This window comes from Balaenoptera ricei, chromosome 3 (assembly GCF_028023285.1).
Source record: "Balaenoptera ricei isolate mBalRic1 chromosome 3, mBalRic1.hap2, whole genome shotgun sequence".
NCBI classification, from domain to species: domain Eukaryota; kingdom Metazoa; phylum Chordata; class Mammalia; order Artiodactyla; family Balaenopteridae; genus Balaenoptera; species Balaenoptera ricei.
In genome coordinates, this window is record NC_082641.1 from 98438774 (window position 1) to 98452794 (window position 14021).

Sequence of the window (14021 nt, forward strand, 5' to 3'; positions counted from 1 at the left end):
GTATAGCTGATTCACTCTGTTATACAGCAGAAACTAACACACCATTGTAAAGGAATTATACTCCAATAAAGATGTTTAAAAGAAAAATTCAATACTTCTGTACATTTTTAAAAGTTTAAAAAAATAAATAAATAAAAGACAGATCATCCTCATAAATAAATAAATAAATAAAACATTGGCATGTTAATTCCACACTTCTTTATGGAAAGCATTAATTACAATAAAAGTATCACTATGATGATACACAATATTTAACAAATTGTGGTTTACTGTTATGTTGCTTTTCACCATCTGCTTAATGAAAAGTTCTGTACTTTAACTTACTATTATTTTATTAAGATTCCCATCAACTCCTTGATCCATATAAAAGCTATTTGCATATATTTAATTTATTGGCAACATCTAGAGCATAATTCCATCTATCTGTATTAATTAGTTCTTTTTCTACTAGATAAGGTTAACAGTCTAAGCCAGAGACACAAACACATATGTCTTTGTAACTATTAGCATGACTTTTATTTTTAAATAACATTCTTTCCAACAACAGTACTCAATTCCAAGTCAATATCCTTTCTAGACTGAATCTCTGCAAATGCCTATCTGGACATCTTGCTTCCACTTCAATCTTCTTATAAATCCTTCTATATGTATCAGCCAAGTGAATTTCTAAAAAACAAACTGATCACAATATTACTCATATTAAAATACTTAGCTTGCCACTAGGCAAACTCCTTACCATGGTCTATAAACTATCCATTTCATGAAGAACACTCTTTCCCCACCTCCCTCACTACATAGCCAGCCTAAGTATAAAAAAGTATTTACCTTTTCTTTGTCTGGCTAACTATTACTATCCTTCAGTTCTCAAAAGCTAAAGAGGTCTTCATGAATTCCCAACTTCAATCAAATTGCCATTTTAAAGCACCCCCTATATGCCATCCACAGAATTTAATTTGTAATTATATACTGACCTAAGTGGCTATTTCCACACAAAGTAAGCTCCATTAAGGCATGGATTATTTTACTAACAACTTACTGTATTCTAGTGTCAATAACAGTGCCCCATAGTGGCTGGTATTCAATAAATACTGGTTGAATGAATGAACGCTGATGATAATCATTAGAAAAGAAAAAACTATAGCTATGAATTCAAACCCAGCAATTAAATACTTAAATTTATGGGTTTTTGGTAAGTTTACTGGGCAAGGAGACCTGGAAATGAGAAGTGGAGAAAGGATTTGTATAAAGACATTAGGGTTCTCTGTCTGAATTTAAACTTATGAAATTGAGGGAATTCCCTGGGTGGTCCAGTGGTTAGGACTTGACGCTTTCACTGCCAGGGCCTGCGTTCGATCCCTGGTCGAGGAACTAAAAACCCACAAGCTGCGTAACATAGGCCGAAAAAATAAATAAGTAAAATAAACTTACAAAGTTGATAAACAACTGCTTTACTCAATTATTAAATTTTATATAGAAAAGTTGGAAATGGGAAACAAATATTATTAGTCATAATTTATCTCTTTTGAGGGACTTTAGTAAGTTGTGTTTTATTTTTTTGGTTTTTGTTTTTTAGGTAAGACGTGGATTTATTTAGAGATACACATTCCATAGACAGAATGCAGACCATCTCAAAAGGCAAGAGTGGCCCCAGGGCATGCGGTCATCTTGGAAAGTGAGAGCGGCCAAGGGAGAAACACCCTCCACAGACAGAGTTCAGGCCATCTCAGAAGGTGAGAGGCCTAGTAAGTTTATTAAGCAGGGAGAGCCCACTGACGTCACACAAATCCTTTAAGAACTAGAAATTTAGCCAGTTGTTCATATTACAGGAAAAGAAATGCAATTCCTTTTAAGCCGAGAAATTTGTAAAAAAAAAAAAAAAATTGGACTTTGTGAAGCAAATATGAACTGTTTAATGAAAAAATATATATATGTATATATATATGGTGCATATCAAATCCTCTTCTAGGAATTTTAAAGGGATTACCTTCTTTTATTCTATGCAATTCTAACATTGTTTTCTATAATGCAAAATCTGAAAACCTTACATCTAAATATTTTCAGCAATTTCTTTTGAGATACTGGAAAAATTCAACCAGAGCAAAACTCAGCATGTTATTGAAATCTACATCAAGAACATAAATAAGTTATCTTTTCCAAACACTATGCTTTAATTCAAAGTGACATTTTTAGAGCACCTATTTGGAGAAAAAATTCTAAAGGGAATAAATGTCATGCAATTTTTTAAATTATAAAATCATATAAGGAAAGTAAGTCACAAAAACCTTTTCTATAATTATTATATTTGTCTAATCACATATATATGTACATAAACACATGCATAATTATTCTACCATAAAAATGGAGATACCAAAAGCTTCTAAATTGTCAACTCAAGAATATGTATAAACTTGATACCATGGGAAGCCAGTGTTTCATGGTCACTTACATTATATCATTCATATGTTTCTAAGACATTTAACATTCTGTATAAAGTTGGAATTTTTTAAAAGATTTTCAAATAATCACAGAGACTCATTTTTAGTAACCACATCATTTCTATTTTCTTCCCTTTAAATAAAAATGTTTATAATCTTTTGCCCCGACTTCTCATAATAACATATTTACATTTAGTTACAGGTGCTAAAAGAAATTATAAAAAGATGAAGTGCCATGCAGAGGATATTTGTTGAAAAACTTACAAAATAAACTTTTATTTATAGTGAATGGTTTTGGAATTGTTTAATAATACTGCATACTAGTGGATACTTAAGTACTGTATCTGTAACAATGTAACATATATTAGTGGTCTTTTGACCACTCAAATGTCAGCTTTAGTTTTAAATTTAGATATACTTTATATCAGTGTAGAAAACACTGACCCAAATTTGGACTTATTAAAATTCTGGTGAAAGATAAATATGCTTATCTGAAAGTCTCAAGTGAGAGTAAATGCGCTGGGCTTGGTGATTTTCAAAAACAAATATCCTTAGTATTAAGTCTGACACGACAGCTTTGTAGACTAGCATATAACTCAAGGTTAACATCTCATTAGCAAAATATTAGAAAAAACTTTGAATTTGTGCTTTTACTTTCAATAATCATCTATGTCTTTTCTAGATATTAAAATTGCATGTCAATTATAAAAGACCTATAAGATTTAGAAATGCATAATATAAAAAGTGAGAGTACCCTGTAATGTCACCACCAAGAAAAAATGACTACCATACAGTATTATTTCTTCCAACACCTTAATTTTTAATACATAATTATAAAATTTTAATATCTACAAAAGAAAATATGCAATATTTGAGTCATGAAGAATGACTAAAACTGGCATCCCTGAATCTTTTAGTAACTATTTAAGAAATACAATAGAAATAACCAAAATGATTGACACTCTCAGGATACCCCTCCCAGTATGCTCCACACACTCACAGAAATACAGAGAAATAGACAGATAGAAAGATAGACAGATAGACAGATAGATCCATCTATACATCTAATTTCAGTTAAGAATGTCCTTAGTGCAGTCACTGTGGAAACTGGTATGGAGGTTCCTCAAAAAACTAAAAATAGAATTACTGTATGATCCAGCAATTCTACTCCTGGGTATACAGCCAAAGAAAACAAAAACATTAGTTCAAAAAGATACATGCACTCCAATGTTCATAGCAGTACTATTTACAATAGTCTAGATATGAACGCAACCTAAGTGCCCATCAACAGGTGAATGGATAAAGAAGATGTGAGATTATATATATATGGTATACACATACACACACACACACACACACACACACACACACACACACGGAATACTACTCAGCCATAAAAAAGAAGGAAATGTTGCCATTTGCAATAACATGGATGGACTTGGAGGGTATTATGCTTAGTGAAGTTAAGTCAGACAGAGAGAGACAAATACTGTGGGATATTACTTATATGTGGAATCTAAAAAATAAAACAAACTAGTGAATACAACAAAAAAGAAACAGACTCACAGATAAAGAGAACCAACTAGTGGTTACCAGTGGGAAGCAGGAAGGAGAGAGGGAAAAGATACGGGTATGGTAAAAGATACAAACTACTATGTATAAAATAAATAAGTTACAAAAATATACAACAAAGAGAATATAGCCAATATTTTATAATAACTATATATGGAGTATAACCTTTTAAAATTGTAAGTGACTATGATATATACCTGAAATTATATAATACTGTAAATCAACTATACCTCAGTTTAAAAAAAGAAAAAGAATATCTTTAGTAAAACAGTGAAACCTCTCCTAATAAACTTGACCTCCTCCAAGATAACCAGCAGTCTTAATTTTTTATTATTCTCTTAGTTTTGGGTATCCTAAATAACACATTGTTCAATTTTACCTTTTTGAACTTTATAAAAAAGGTTTATATTCGTCTGTGACTTGTCTTTTTAACAACATTATATTTCAGGATTCATCCATCCATATTTATTCCTATAGCTGCAGTTCATTCATTTTCATTTCTGTCTTACAGTATCCCTGTATGTGAATTTGCCACAATTTACATATTCACTGAAACATTTGAGCTGTTTAGAGTTGTTTGCTATTATAAGCAAACTAATAAAAATTTGTGTGTCCTAGTACAGAAGTGCAGGAGTTTCACCAGAGTACGTATCTAGGAGTAAAACTGATATCAAAGTATTGGGTTATGCTTTCCTCATGAAATAATGGCAAACTGTGTTCCAAAGTAGTAATATTTTATACACCCTTCAGCAGCGAATAAGAGCTCCACTTGTTCCATTGCATCTCCAACATTTGATATCATCAGACATTTTAAAATATTTGTTAATCTGATGGGAATAAAGAGTTTCTCATTGTGGATATTTTGTATTTTTCCTTTCATCTACTTACAAAAGAAGAAATGTGGATGCGTATCTTAAATGGGACATCTTTAAAAGACCCAACAGAAATACGTGTATATAAGAAGCTTAGAGACCTCTGAAGAAAAAACAATAAACTGCTCAAAAGGAAAGAAAATAGACACAAGCTTGGTCCAGAAACAGAACTTCAGAGTTGTAAGTAAGAATTAAATCTGGGTAGCTGATTACACTGTTTCCAGAGCTCACATAGAACACCATTTGAGTATTTTCAGCAATCGCCAATGGTGGAAGATTTACTGGTGACCATGGTCAGACCCTATGAGGCAGGAGCAGGAACCAGTGAAACAAAAGTGATCGTTACTATGAATGACCTCAATTTCGACGCCAGCCTAGGATTCTGGAGGAATCTTGGTTTAGTAATTTCTACTAGTCGCCTGTCACACCATTGAAGGTGGGCTGACTTGTATCTTGACATCCTTAGAATCTGACATTATCTTGAACATAAGAGGTTTATGAGCGTTTTTGGAAAGATATCCATGTGAAGTGGAAAAGGCATTAGATTGGGCATGAGAAGATAAAAGAGTTCTAATGCTAGGGTCACCAAATACATCTTTATGACTCTGGCCAAGCAATATTAACTTCTGTGAGTCTTAGTTTTCTATAGTATCTGTTGTGCCTTGGTAGAGATATGAGAAAGATCAAATGAATATGAGTATGGTAAATCACTCTGTAAACTGTAAAATGCTTTACAAATATAGAGTTAATAACATTTTTAATGCTGATAATGTTCAAACTTGCACATCTATGCTGTGCAATTTATAATTTCAAAAGCCAGAAAGTTGACTAAGCTACAAGTAAAACAAAAGTTTTTAAAAATTTAAGTGACCTCAATAGTAGTCTCTACTCTGACCCTAACTAGGTGAGTGACTTTTCCTATCGGTGTGTGTGTGTGAGCTTTAAGTTTTGTTTTTTTCACTTAAGTAAAACCTATGTGTATGTGTTGGCTCCAATTTTTATAATATTGGGTTTTCTGCCTCTTTCTTAGTGATTTGTACTATTCTTTATATTATGTATTACAAACATCTTCTAACTGTAAAGTACATTTTAACTCTACTAATGTCTTTTAATGACTAGACGTTCTTAAAATCAATGAAGTATAATTTATCAACCTTTTACTTTATGGTTATTGCTTTTCATACTATGTTTAAGGAATATTAGACACCAAAGTCATCTAAAAAGAAGAGTGACAATGGTACCTGCAGACACACAGGTTGGGTATGGGCCTGTTCCCACCAGCCAGACTAGAAAATCTCATGATTCATAGGTTATTGAGCAGAGTACACAGAAAGGTCTTTCCTCTATAGTGGGGAACACGCAGCCCTAGACGGAGCACTTGAAAAGTGCTCATACAGTTATACTCGCTTGCTTCCTCTTACACGTCTGCCATCATCATGAGAGTATGACTGGGATAGCCTACAGGAGAATGAGAAGTGGAAGAGCTTAATCATGTCGGTGACCATCCAAGAGCCAGTCTACACCAGTTATAAGAGTGAGCCCAGCCAAGACCAGCAGAGCTGCCTAGCCAACACCCACCTGACTCTGTAAGCAATAAACTTATTATATACTACTAAGATTATGTGCTACTAAAATGCTTCCAGTTGGTTGTTACACAGAATTATTGTGGCAACATGTAACTGATACACGTGTAAACTTTCACTTTGGTCTTAAAGGAATCACAGAGCTTTGTATATTTCAAAATGAGATCTTCTTCTGCTATCTAAACAATAAGATAGTTGAACACTTGAAAATGTACACTTAAAATGGTTATAATGGTAAATATTATGTCATATGTATTTTAACACAGTAAAAAATGGAAAGGATCTTTCCATTACATAATGCCAGGTATTAATACCAAGGATGGCATTAAATACTCATCCCCAATCTAGGCCCTATCTTACTCACTAGTGTCTTTTCTTGCCCTTTTACTACTTGTACCTTATTTTCTAAGGACCCTGATCATCCTTACATACATGATGCTTTTTCTCTTGAGACTGTGCTCCCACTTTCCCCTTTACAGAAGCGTCCTTCCTTCTCTTTGCTACTCTCTCTGGGTGACTCAACACATTCCTTAGGAGGGTAACACCTCTTCTACAGGAAACATTCCATAACTTCCCTTGCCAGGACACATGATATTTCTCTTCTTCCAAAATACCTACTATCAAGTTCTTGACACACTGTACTGTAATTATATTTACACATTCGTCTCCTCCAATTCGACTGTGCAACTAGAGAAAAGAAACCTTGCTTTTTCCACATATTTGTGTTTATGGTACCTAAGAAAGGGCCTGGCACATAAGAGGTGCTGAATATAATTTTGCTTTATAAATACACACGCAAGTAAACAAGCAGACAAGCCAACCATTCACACTCCCCTCCCAGGGCAGAAAGGAGGAGCTTTACCTTCTAATTCTTTCTATCCCTTTTTCCTCACCACTAAGGAAAGTACCCTGGAATAGGGTCTCATTAACTGACAGAAAAGTACCTAAGATTTATGAAGAAGACAGCAAATAGAAAAGCAGTTTCTGTACTCAGATACTTAGTGATAGTTATGAAAATAAAAATTTTATACAATAGCACAGCTCTCCATAAGTACTCTGAATCACAAAATACTGCACAGCTCCAAATATGTTTCCTGTCTCTATTATGGGAGCTACTCTTAAAAGTAAAAAAAGGATAAGGAATCTGGTCCAGTAACAACAGTTCAGTAAATATTAAAATGCGACTTCAGGAAGGTGATTTGTTTAAAAACGATTTAGCATGACAGTAATAGAATTTTTTTAAGTAAAAGTACTAAACAAGTAAAAGAAAGGACAAACCTGTTTCCCAAACTGATACTCAATGATATTCCAGAGTTTATATTTCATGTGCAAATTTTTATTTGCTGTTGAAAACACCACTTTAAACAAACAGAAATATATAAAGTAAAAAAATTAGATTTTGGTTAAGAGACTGATGAATTAACTACTGTGACTTATTTAGATTTGGCTCACTTTTTAATAAACCTTTAGCAGGAACACTATGAGATTTTCAAAACTATAGAACAATGAAGCTAAACAAAATTCCCTAGCTGGATTAGGAAATGACTTCCCATTAATTAAAAATATGTGCAAACAGAACACTGTGTAACTTCATTATTCTTCTAACTTGTTTTTCTTACCCTTAGCTTTTACTAATAATATTCCCTCATTCATGATAGGCTAGCGAAGATTAAATAAGGTAAAATGAACAAATAAATAAACAGAATAGATTCCTTCATCCTTATAGTTCTATAAACCAATGAAATAATAATCTTATCTAATTACATTATTTTCCTATCTTAGAAAAAAAATTATTACAATTGGGTGTATCTGAACTTTTAAATGTATTAAAGATAGTATGTATGAGAAAATAATTCCATTTTAAAGAGAACTACTCAGAAAAACAAATGAATATCCATATTTCCTTGAAATCTTTTTTATCATAGATCTATGTTAAAATATTATTTGAAATAAAAGCTACAAAAGGTTTCTTATCTATTTATTTTTCTGCCAATATGTCAGGTTACCATACAATATATCATTATTTTATACACCCCCATAATTTTAATAATCAATGATTAAAAGTGATACAAAGTTAATGAACAGAAAACTCTTGCATTCCTATACACTAACGATGAAAAAATCTGAAAGAGAAATTAAGGAAACACTCCCATTTACCACTGCAACAAAAAGAATAAAATACCTAGGAATAAACCTACCTAAGGAGACAAAAGACAGGTATGCAGAAAACTATAAGACACTGATGAAAGAAATTAAAGATGATACAAACAGATAGAGAGATATACCATGTTCTTGGATTGAAAGAATCAACACTGTGAAAATGACTATACTACTCAAAGTAATCTACAAATTTAATGCAATCCCTATCAAACTACCAATGGCATTTTTCACAGAACTAGAACAAAAAATTTCACAATTTGTATGGAAACACAAAAGACCCCGAATAGCCAAAGCAATCTTGAGAAAGAAAAATGGAGCTGGAGGAATCAGGCTCCCTGACTTCAGACTATACTACAAAGCTACAGTAATCAAGACAGTATGGTACTGGCACTAAAACAGAAATATAGACCAATGGAACAGGATAGAAAGCTCAGAGGTAAACCCATGCACATATGTTCACCTTATCTTTGACAAAGCAGGCAAGAATATACAATGGAGAAAAGACAGCCTCTTCAATAAGCGGTGCTGGGAAAACTGGACAGATGCATGTAAAAGAATGAAATTAGAACACTCCCTAACACCATACGCAAAAAGAAACTCAAAATGGATTAAAGACCTAAATGTAAGGCCAGACACTATAAAACTCTTAGAGGAAAACATAGGCAGAACACACTATGACATAAATCACAGCAAGATCCTTTTTGACCCAGCTCCTAGAGATATGGAAATAAAAACAAAAATAAACAAATGGGACCTAATGAAACTTAAAAGCTTTTGCACAGCAAAGGAAACCATAAACAGGATGAAAAGACAACCTCAGAATGGGAGAAAATATTTGCAAATGAAGCAACTGACAAAGGATTAATCTCCAAAATATACAAGCAGCTCATGCAGCTCAATATCAAAAAAACAAAAAACCCAATCCAAAAATGGGCAGAAGACCTAAATAGACATTTCTCCAAAGAAGATATACAGATTGCCAACAAACACATGAAAGAATGCTCAACATCACTAATCCTTAGAGAAATTCAAATCAATACTACAGTGAGGTATCACCTCACACCGGTCAGAATGGCCATCATCAAAAAATCTACAAACAATAAATGCTGGAGAGGGTGTGGAGAAAAGGGAACCCTCTTGCACTGTTGGTGGGAATGTAAATTGATACAGCCACTATGGAGAACAGTGTGGAGGTTCCTTAAAAAACTAAAAATAGAACTACCATAGGACCCAGCAATCCCACTACTAGGCATATACTCTGAAAAAACCATAATTCAATAAGAGTCACGTACCACAATGTTTACTGCAGCTCTATTTACAATAGCCAAGACATGGAAGCAACCTAAGTGCCCATCGACAGATGAATGGATGAAGAAAATGTGGCACATATATACAATGGAATATTTCTCAGCCATATAAGGAAACGAAATTGAGTTATTTGTAGTGAGGTGGATGGACCTAGAGTCTGTCATACGGCATGAAGTCAGAAAGAGAAAAACAAATACTGTATGCTAACACATATATATGGAATCTAAAAAAAAAAAAAAGGTTCTGAAGAACCTAGAGGCAGGACAGGAATAAAGACACAGATATAGAGAATGGACTTGAGGACACGGGGAGGGGGAAGGGTAAGCTGGGATGAAGTGAGAGAGTGGTATGGACATATATACACTACCAAATGTAAAACAGATAGCTAGTGGGAAGCAGCCGCATGGCACAGGGAGATCAGCTCCATGCTTTGTGTCCCCTTAGAGGGGTGGGATAGGGAGGGTGGGAGGAGATATGGGGATATATGTATATGTATAGCTGATTCACTTTGTTATAAAGCAAAAACTAACACACCATTGTAAAGCAATTATACTCCAATAAAGATGTTAAAAAAAAAATATAGGGAGGGGATATGGGGATATATGTACACATATAGCTGATTCACTTTGTTATACAGCAGAAACTAACACAACAATGTAAAGCAATTATACCTCAATAAAGATGTTAAAAAAATAAATTAAAAAATTGATTAAAAGTGATATAAAATAATATCCCTGGAGATGATGAGAAAAAATAAAACTGACCTAAGTAACTTTGGAAAATGGTATTTTAACTTGATACTACTGAGCTGAAGATAAAAAGAACTGTACATAAACATAGTAGTCTTGTTGGTGTGTTTTCTTATGGGGACGGAAGTTAATAACTCTGAAACTAGTTTACATGCACTGAATTCAGGTTGAACAAATAGACAAACTGTAGTAATGGAAACGAGGTTCCTCAAGGTCAGAGAACGAATTTACAAATAAGCAAGGGAGAAAGGCTGGAATGAACCCTGTGGTGCTGGATTACAGTTGGAGACATCAGTACAAACTCACTTGCTTTAATATGTATGCAGATACAGAATAGCTAGATGCAGAAATAATTAGAGATGTATGTACACATATATTTTCTAGGGCTGTCAACTGAGAGGCCCTATCAAAGTGACACCCCAGTAGCAGCAAGCATACCTACAGCCCACAGCTTAGTTTCTAAATATAATTTGTCAATGGAAGGAACCAGGGATCATTGGAGAAATGGCTGAGCTGGAGAAATTTTAGGACTGGGGCAGGAAAAATGGAAGATGAGCCTGGAGTACATTATAGTGACAGAAGGTAAGGAAGTACTTGAGAGAGAGGGAAAAAAAGGCTGAGACATGTCAGAAGGACCAATCTGAAAGGAACCAATCTGAAAGAACTCCCAATGGCCAAAGCCGATATGGCAGCTTTATAGTTTCTATCAAAATTTGAAACATGAATACTCTTTGACACAGCCATTTTACTTCCTGTTATCCACCAGATAAATACACATGTATACACATGTATTAGGATGTTTACTGTAGCACTGCTTATATAACAGCAAAGAGCTGGACACAAACTAAATATACAGCAGTAGGGAAATGGTTAAATAAACTACAGCACATCTATTCAATGGAATGCCATGAAGTACAGTTTTTTGGTTTGGGGTTTTTTTTTTGTATATCTTATGTACTGACATACAAAGATGTCTATAGGTGAGGCACTGTATTTTAGTGGCTGAAAGAAAGAATTCTAAAGCCAGACTAGAACTCGATTCACATCTAGACTGTTAACCACTTTTTATAACTTTAGACAAGTTTTTCTACCTTGTTCTGCTTGTAAACAATAGCCTTGTATTTTACTGATTCTTAGACACGCATTCTCTCTCCACATTTCAACATATCTAAAATTAGAACATGTCTTATAATAAATAGAATTTTAGATTCCTAAACTTCAGAAACAAACTGTTTTAAAAGTTAATGAACTCAAAAACATTCATCATAATCAAGTGCTAACAGTTGGGATTCTCTTTTGACTTTTTAAAAATCTCTTAAAAACACACTGCCTAATTTTCAACTGGAATGGGTTTTTTCATTAGGTTCCAGACACAACTAACTTGTTATTATTTTTCCTTATTTCTTTTTTAAAAATACCTCTCAGTTTTTTTTTCCATTCCCATATTATTTCAATTCTCACATATTTGTTAGGCTTTGGGACCTCTATAAACTCACACTACTGGCAAATATCAAGTACTAAAATGCATTCAAACTTATATACGAACCAAGACCTAAACTCTCTAATTTAAGTAAGTATTTTGCTTTGGGATTTTCCTTAACAACTAAAGTAAGTATGCTTTTTGGTATTTTCATATAGCTTACTGAAGCACACTGAAAATCATTTCAATCACCTTAAAATTCTGATGCTATCAGCAAAACATTACATGCAAATGATTCGATCATCCTAACTGACTAGTAACTTTGTACAACGAATTAATCTCACAGTTTTAGTTTTATATCAGATTTTGAATGCATTCTAATATACATCTATTTTGGAATATACATTTTATTTCTCCAACAAAACACTTAACAAGAACACTACCTTGTATTTATCATATGTTCAAATTCACACAGAAAAAGCAAACAGTGAAGGTCTAAATACCAATTTTCAACATATCTATTCAGTGACATGAATCTTACAAGAACATGATCCAAATGCTATCTTTGCTTTCTTTTTTTTTGTTTTGTTTTTTGTTTTTGTTTTTTGTTTTTGCTTTCTTTTTTACCCGATTCCTATGACTCTAAATACCATGATCTAAGATTTTTTTTTAAACCTCCATTGCTTACTTGAAAAAATGAGATTTGAGATTTTGAAAGTTCATACACCTAAGAAATAACATGGTTTATAAGAGTATTGTCAATTGAAAATATCATTTCCTTCTAATGACTACCAACATTATTTGAAACTCATTTTTCTAGAACATCAACAATTCTCTCAAAAAATAGAGGAAAATCAAACACTACTGATCTTAGAGGGTAAAATTACTTCAAAAAATAAACAGCTGGCAAAAATGACACTTGAAAATGGTGGTGCTATGAGTTTGACAAATATTTATATTTTTGTCCCTAATGAGTAGAAGAGACAGAATAGTATAGTTCAAGATTAGACATCAGGGGGCTTTCCTGGTGGTGCAGTGGTTGAGAATCTGCCTGCCAATACAGGAGACATGGGTTCGAGCCCTGGTCTGGGAAGATCCCACATGCCGCGGAGCAACTAGGCCCGTGAGCCACAATTACTGAGCCTGTGCGTCTGGAGCCTGTGCTCTGCAACAAGAGAGGCCGCGACAGTGAGAGGCCCATGCACCGCGATGAAGAGTGGCCCCCGCTTGCCACAACTAGAGAAAGCCCTCGCACAGAAACGAAGACCCAACACAGCCATAAATAAATAAATAAAAATTAAAAAAAACAAAGATTAGACATCAGATTTTTGTAAATTTACAAGGGTTCTTCTTCTGTAGATACAACTTTGCAGTTATCAAATGAGAAAGGAACAGGCAAAGAGAAACATGGAAACTATGATGAACATTCCCCATCTCTGTTGAACCATATATAGAATATTGCTAATAAAAATTTTCCAGAAGCACTAAAATTTAAGAGAAATGTACACTTCTCACTTCACTAACAAATTTATGTATTTATATACATGGACTACATGAAGCTCCTTTTGTATGCATTTCAAAAAGTCACCCACAGAAGGTGAAGAATATTAAATCCTTCATTCTTTTTGGCTATTTCAAGAAATAAAATATTATGCTGTTTTACTTAATATGAGGTCTAGAGATGTTAATTATGCACCATATTATTAATCTCCTACCTTTCTTCAGAAATTAATGACAGGAGAGAACAGTTCCTTTTTATATGAACTTGGTGTAACTAAAGTTGAACTAAAGTATTGGCATACTTACATAAAATGTTCACCAAATACATATTTAAATCTATTTTAGTATAGGCACTCTATTACTTTACTCAACCCAAAAGAACTTGTTTTCTGAAAATATTTCACCACTAATCTCTACTCTAG

At 33.5% G+C, this 14021-nt stretch overlaps 1 protein-coding gene across 1 annotated transcript in view; it reads right to left on the minus strand.

Annotated features, from left to right (window-relative positions):
• Nucleotides 1-14021, minus strand: part of DTWD2 (DTW domain containing 2) — a 117368-nt gene that overhangs the window by 20539 nt on the left and 82808 nt on the right. The window lies entirely within an intron of this gene.